This window comes from Myzus persicae, unplaced genomic scaffold (assembly GCF_001856785.1).
Source record: "Myzus persicae strain clone G006 unplaced genomic scaffold, MPER_G0061.0, whole genome shotgun sequence".
NCBI classification, from domain to species: Eukaryota; Metazoa; Arthropoda; class Insecta; order Hemiptera; family Aphididae; genus Myzus; species Myzus persicae.
The window spans coordinates 429,688-437,283 of record NW_019100758.1 but is presented as its reverse complement, the minus strand read 5'-3'; the positions used below and the strand labels follow the sequence as shown (position 1 = coordinate 437,283).

The 7,596-nt window shown below is 27.9% G+C and overlaps 1 protein-coding gene across 1 annotated transcript in view; it reads left to right on the top strand.

The window, feature by feature from the left end:
• The window catches only part of LOC111042823 (leukocyte tyrosine kinase receptor-like), a 319,549-nt gene that overhangs the window by 204,880 nt on the left and 107,073 nt on the right, over window positions 1-7,596 (top strand). The window lies entirely within an intron of this gene.

Below are 7,596 nucleotides of genomic sequence, written 5' to 3'. Positions count from 1 at the left end.
GTTCTATGTAATGTTTGACTCCACACATTAAAACGAATTAATATTGATGCAATACAATACAGATAAGACGAATAAACTTTTATATTTCTGTCTAATAAACTGATATAAATAAACTGCAGATTAAAAACGATTTATGTTACATTACATAAATCAAATAAAAAAAAAACTGATTAATCAGTTAATTGCTTGTAAAATATTGTACGATATTACATTATTGACAGTATTGTAGCAGGCATATTATATTATTTGGTATAACTAACAAAATATGTTTTATTTTTTTCAATAGATGATTTGAGCATATCATAAATACTGAATGTAGGGCTTAAACTATGACGGCCAATAAAAATAACTTGTGAAAATCAAAAATTCAAGATAAACTCAAGTTGTAGTATTTTGTACTACAGGTTTCACTAGTTACATAATTATGCCAAACATCAATTGGAGTCAGGAACGGCGTATGATTATTAACGAAATAAATACTGTAACGATCATAATCGTGTTTGAAAAAAAAATAGAAATGAATCTATTCGAACCAAGTTGAAGTCTCAACAAATTCGTCGTAATATCTCAACAACTGTACTTAGCACTGAATAATAATAATAATAATATTATCCAATGAAAAACTATTAATACCATAACGTAAAACGATGACGCACTCAACAAAGTATAGTATAATATAATATGTATTAGCATTAATTAGTAAAAAACCTATCATAAATAAAAATAATATGTTGAAATCAAAAATCCAAAATAAATGCAAGATGAAATAATATATATTCTGTACTACAGAACTCGATAGTTTTGAAATATATTATGCAAAATATCAATGGGAATAAAGAACGGTGTACTATTGGCGATTATTATCGATACAAATATTACAACGATCACCGTGCTTGTAAAAAATAAAAACAAATGTTTACGAACCAAGTTATAGTCAAATTCGTTGTAATATCGCGACAACGGTATCGCTGAATCATATAATAATATTATGTGTATTTTAAATTAGTAATTACTATGGAAAACAATAAATATCATGTCCACCGACGTACTCCATCGATGGTATAAAATATGTACCTATTATCATTAATAATGAATAATAATCCTACTATATACGTAATAATAATATATATATGTGGCAGTTGACATATTGTAAATACACTGAAATAATACGAATCGATGAAATTGCGACGTTCCGAGTGTACAATAATAGGAAATATTCCGTGTGTAAACATACAATATTCTTCTTTAGTTTAATTGGAACGAGTGATCGCCATTGTTTTTACACGAACTGGCTGAAATCATGTAATAAGTCCATTAGAAATGATGCGGTGATCGCAAAACTTTCGTATACATTGCAAAATCATATTTCCTAAAACTATAACCTGTGTAGTAGCTATTAACACCTGGTTTACTTTGGTATCATCTATTTAAAGGCTAAACTATTTTAAATCCATAGGCAACAATCTTACCATATTATTATTCGAAATAAAATAATTAAGTGTCGAAATGTATCGTTTTGCGCAGAATATCATTTAAAACTCATTACTATATATTAAAAAAGATAACAATTTGTATGACTTTTTTATTATATTTTTTACTATATTTTTTTTCAACATATTGTTTTAAATGTATTTCAAAACAACATTAAAAAAAAAAATTGTTTGAATTCTCATAAATATATTGTGCTTTTGAGTGTGAAATTAATAATTTCTGATTGATTATTTCACACAAAAATTGAAAATGTCGAACATTTATAACGATAAAAAAATTGTAAAAATTATTTTTTTACTTGATTTCAGATTATGTAAAAAATATCTTGTTTCGGAAAACCTTAATCATTTTTGAGAAACTTAGTGTTAACACTTAAAATTACCACCACGTTTATTTAGCGCATGATAATATATGTAGTCTAATACTAGAATAATAATTATTAAAGTCACTTACAGACTATAGTGCAAATGAATCGTGTGATAGAGTTTTTAATTTACAAATTATATAATATATTTTAAGAGTATAAAAATAATTTGAAAACCTTCAACTCTTGTAATCTTATTTTTGTTTTCAAATTAAACACTATTTCAGTTATCTGGTACAAATTACTATTCCAAAACATTAACAATTAGTTTTATCAGTTGGCAAATGTTTAGTTTATGTTTATAGATTTATTAAAATAATAACCAGTATGCATCATACATTTCATGTGTACATAAATATATTATGTATACCTATGTTCTATATAAATGTAACATAATGTGTTTTGGAGATGCATTAATTCTTATCACTTGGGAAACGATATAATATTATTAACAATCAAGACTTAATGAATGTAGTACTTATTAAGACGATTATATCTTAAATCCATCTGCTTTTCTTGTAGTTCATGAATTATGATACGTTCCGGTGATTATAACTTAATTTTACTCCAACTCCACGAGTTTGAGTCTAGTTGAATCGGACTTAGACCCTCAACGTTTCGAGAATCCGCTTACGCATATACATACGATCAGTATTAAAATTATATTGTTAATTTTGAAACTGTAATTAAAAGCACAAGTTGCAGCCAATCGTCGAATGACGGTATTATGTTGTAAACGTTGTCGGTTTTACATCGGAAATGCCCCGGAAATCGGATACGGACTTAACATCCTGCAGCAATCCTGCTATGATAAGGCACATCATTATTACAAGTTTTTTTTTTTTTTGCTTATAATTCTGGAATTAATTAGAAATTTATATTTTCCCTACTCGATGATTTACGGACCGTGGAAGTTTACAAACATAACTACTATCATTCGAAAAGAACCGAAATACTCTTGTGATGTGTCGAGGTGGGATAACTATATTGGTTAACATCGATTTTATACATTAAACAATGAAATAATAAATACCTATTTTATTAAATTATTTTGAGTTTACTCGATGTTCGATTTGAACACTATACCACAACATTGCTGGATTTGGAAAAACAAATTTGAATTCCTCGTTGAATTAAAATAAATACTTAAATGGAATATTTTAAATTGTTGAATGAACTGCTTGGGAATTATAATACTGTATGTCTTGTCACGTAAGATGTGTACCCTAATTTTTGAGTGGTCTTTACTCTTTAATGAGTGTTGGAAGGTTTTTCACAAGGCCCTGGCTATCTGGAACACGCCCAAACACCATAAGATAGTTTACGTACCAACAATTGATACAAATACTAAACAAATTAAGAACATTTTTCGATATTAACAACGTTTAAGTATACAAAGAAAGTAACAGTTTTACACATTTTACAAAACATGCATCGTGAATAATTTGTGATACTATTGGCACCATAGTATATTCATATTACTCCATTAGGCAGTTGTTGCAAGATAATTTCAACTTCTCAGTACAATTACCCTCAATATTAGCAAGATTTAGCACCCTGTGACTCAAGCCCAATCCCCAAAAGTGAAAACTTTGTTAAAGAGATGAGATTCAAAATGGAAAAAGAGTAGAAAAAGGGGAAGATCTACTTACAAAGTTGATTTTTTCAATAGAAAACACAAATTATGTAGCGATGTGTAGATAAAGACTGGGAGTATATAATATTTTAAGGAAATCATAATTCAGTAGTAAAATAATTAAAACTAAACACTCTTTTCCACAAATCCCGTTTTTAAATAGCCACACCTCAATTAAACTTGATATATACTTCCACGTAACAACTGATACTGAAAAGGATTTTTTAGTTCTTAATTGGACTATAGTTCATATGATTAAAAATCTCATTCAACTATATTAATGTTTATATGATTTTCTCTCGTTAACCATTGTTCATTATGCTCTAATATTCTTCTCAGTTCTCATAATAATAATATTATTTTTGTAACTTTTTTCAGCTTTTAACTATGCAATTTCATATATTTTTTCATAATATATAAGCACCTTTATATTATAATATTAACAACACTAGAACCTACGATAGGACCTATGTGATGTTCTACAATTTAATTTAATAATATTATCCATTAATTTGACAGAAAACAATGGTTTTGACCTTTTCTAGAATAAGTTTAGCGGTTATAATAAATTAAAAATATTTTCGTTTCAATAACAAATAAACTGCATGCGGTGACAGGTGGTTGGGGTGAAATGATTCATATAATATTATAGTTTATAACGATGACAAATACAACAATTATTATTTCTACTTAAATTATTGATACCAAAATATCAACGTGTTTTGTGGTATACTATGGTTATAATATATTATATGAGTTTTTTTTAGGTTTAATATAATCTCAAAAAAATATTGAACAATGATTTATAAATTACTGTTATCATTTTCAAAACTCTAAAAATACTTTACGGCTAAAAAGGATATTTTTCTATTTACAGTATTATTTTTATAAAGATAATAATAGTATTATACACCTACCTGTGAAATTTTTCTTTGGCATAACATCCTACTGTCTGATACCTTTAAATATATGTAAAATAAAATATATTATATGATGAATCTGACAACAATGTTAATAAAGCTACTATAATCTAACACTTTAGTTACTGAATATTGACTATTTAATTTATAATCGATGGGGGTCAGTGACATGGTCAAGAGACCTTTTGTTGTTAACATTAAGTATTCTTAAGCTTCTTAACACTTCTGAAATGATGTTTATTTTATAGATTGTATTTTCTGAATAGTTTTAGAAATGTTTGTGTACCTAATTTAATACAACGATAATTTATGAATCTGTAATAATTCGTAATTTTTGTTTTCGATATTAATGCTTTCTGGTTTTCCTTAAAAAGTGTCAAATATAATTTTATATTTTAAATAATTTGCTCAAAAACTATGTTCATTAACTTTTTCTCGTTCATAAAAAACACTGAAATTTAATAAAATATAAGATAGTACAGTTAAACTTAGAACTAAGAATATTTTTAGGTATTTTTTGGCCTTTTTAACGAAACTGATATTAATATTAATATCATATAGGGTAATATGACTCAAAAAATATAATGTAGTTCTTAACTTTTCTTGATTTCTATTTGAAATAAAATATTATAATTTAAAAACTCATCATTCGCTCTCCCAAATTCATAATACAAACACTGATATTTCTCCTCTTCCCCTATTTTTATCTCAAGCTCCACCAATAAATTGTCGGAAATAATTCAAGTTAATACAAAAGTTAAAACAAATAAATTGGATAAATAAATAAACAATGGAAAAATAAATATGACTCCTCATTTTCAAAAATTCAAACTGATCAACAATATTCACGTACTTGGTTCATTCTCTCAAAATTGAACCTGTGTAAATTTCTTATTCATTACAAAACTAATTAAAGCTAATAATTGAAAAGTGGTCAATAAAGAAGAAAATTCGTTGAACATCATTTCACGTAAAAAATTTGAATTTCCAATCTATTCTTCTAAAGACCGCAATATGGCCTTTTTTCATTAAATGTAAAGTATTTGGGTATTGGATCTTATGATAAAATGATAGCCTGGAGTTCTCATCTAAATTCAAAAATAATTTAACAGTCGACTACATTGCTTTACACCAATTTTAAAAATATATATATGCATACATTATGCATACTAAAAATATCGTATTATAAAAGTCACCAATAAGATAATATATACTTATGTATAGATTTATGACATTTAGATCTAAAGTTTTGCACAACCTTCACAAGTTCATAGGTACTATCAACAGCCCTACATAATAAAATGTCTGCACATTATATATCAAAACGATTCACTCCACAATGATTTAATAATTGAAACTTTTATGATATTTAACAACCAAAATACAACAACACTCAAGATTTTATTAAACCCTTAAGTTTCCATATTTTTGTCAAATTCATTTCCTAGAAATCCAATAAACTACTTGAAACGGGAATGGTATAAATATTACTCTGTAAATAACAAGTCAACAAACTAAAAACATAAAAAATATACTATGGGTTCCACCAATGTCTTAGTCTTTCCTCCTCGTGTATATATCGCAAGAGAAAAAATTATTTTATGATAAAAATTACTTACTGTGGAGATTGTAAGTACCTATCTCAGAATTGTTTATACATAACAATAATAAATAACAATGTTCACTTAGATTAATTAAAGAATTATGTTTACCCTCAAAACTTTAGAGACCAAAGAACAAAAGTTAAATTAAAAAGAATCTTGATTTATATTTGAAATAATATAAAATTCTCAATGGTTATTTTTCCAATTAAAAACGTGAAATACGCTAGGGAGGCGTTTAAATTAGAGTTAGAGTTGGTATGAATTTGATTTGATTTCTGTTTTCTTATATTGACAATAACCAGGTACCACAGAAAATAAAGAGATGTCATAAGGAAGATAACACTAAATAGAACCGTTCCTACGTACATATTATATTTAAATATTGACGGTCGCGTCGAGAATGCTTTAAATAAAACGTCACGGATATCAAACGCTTTCTATGAATGTCACGATAAGATTGTATGATATTAATTGTTCTGTTCGTTACAAAACCATCAACGGAATATACGGTGAACCAACGGATCCGCCACTAACTAATTTTCGCCTTGATTTTGGGAGCGGAAATTTAAAGTGGTATTTCCACAGACTTCGATTGCAATGGTTACCTTTCGGGCCTCCATGTCAGGTGATCGGAACAAAGAGTTTGTGACTTGGCGAATGGTAGAAGACAAATTACATTTTATAATTTGGGTATCATAACTGTGCGTAACAAGCCTAGTATGTGTTGCAGTGGAAAATCTTAAATCCACTCAAAAATAAATAAAACACAGGTTGTTAAGGTAATGGCCAGTACAGGCCATTATAAGTATTACAAGTCTCTAGCGTCCCATCAACTTCGATACAACCCATATAGCCAGAAGGTTAGAATATTAGTGATTTTACCTCATGTAATCGCCCGGTGACGTTCACGACAGTTTTGGGCCATGCGCTGTGTTAAAACGACGATCTGACTTTTGTACCAAAACCGAGACATGGGTTGAGTACGTCAGTTTGTAAAATTTTCTGTCACTAGTAGGTTCCTACACAAGTGGAGAATATAAAGAAAATATGTACTTATTTTAGTCTCCTGAGTGGTCAGTATTACCTATTTAATATTATACAATTATTCGTCATGTGACATACCAATGGTTTTGTATCTATGTATGTGGAGTGACTAATTTTATTTAGGGTGAAGTCGATCAATTCAGCTATTATGATAAAGAACTACTATTATTATTGACAATGACTGTGATCGGTGGAACAACCGGGAAAATCCAATTATCTCGTATATTTACATCACCGTAAGACAGAATTCACGGAAGAAATACCTTGATAATGATTTAATTACCTATCAGACAAATATAATTATTATTTTTAGAGTTATCGTGCATATGGTGAATTATTTTCTGTGGAGATAAATGGAATAACAAATTTGTAAATGGTCGCTCTGTACAAATTCTGAAAAGTGGATATACCCGGTTGTTCCACTGAGCACTTCAATTATAGAAGGTGTAGTAATGTAGATTGACGAAAATACGTCAACTATAATACATAGTCAATCTGTTATGGGTGCTCACGTCTATATTTTATATTTTCCTACGT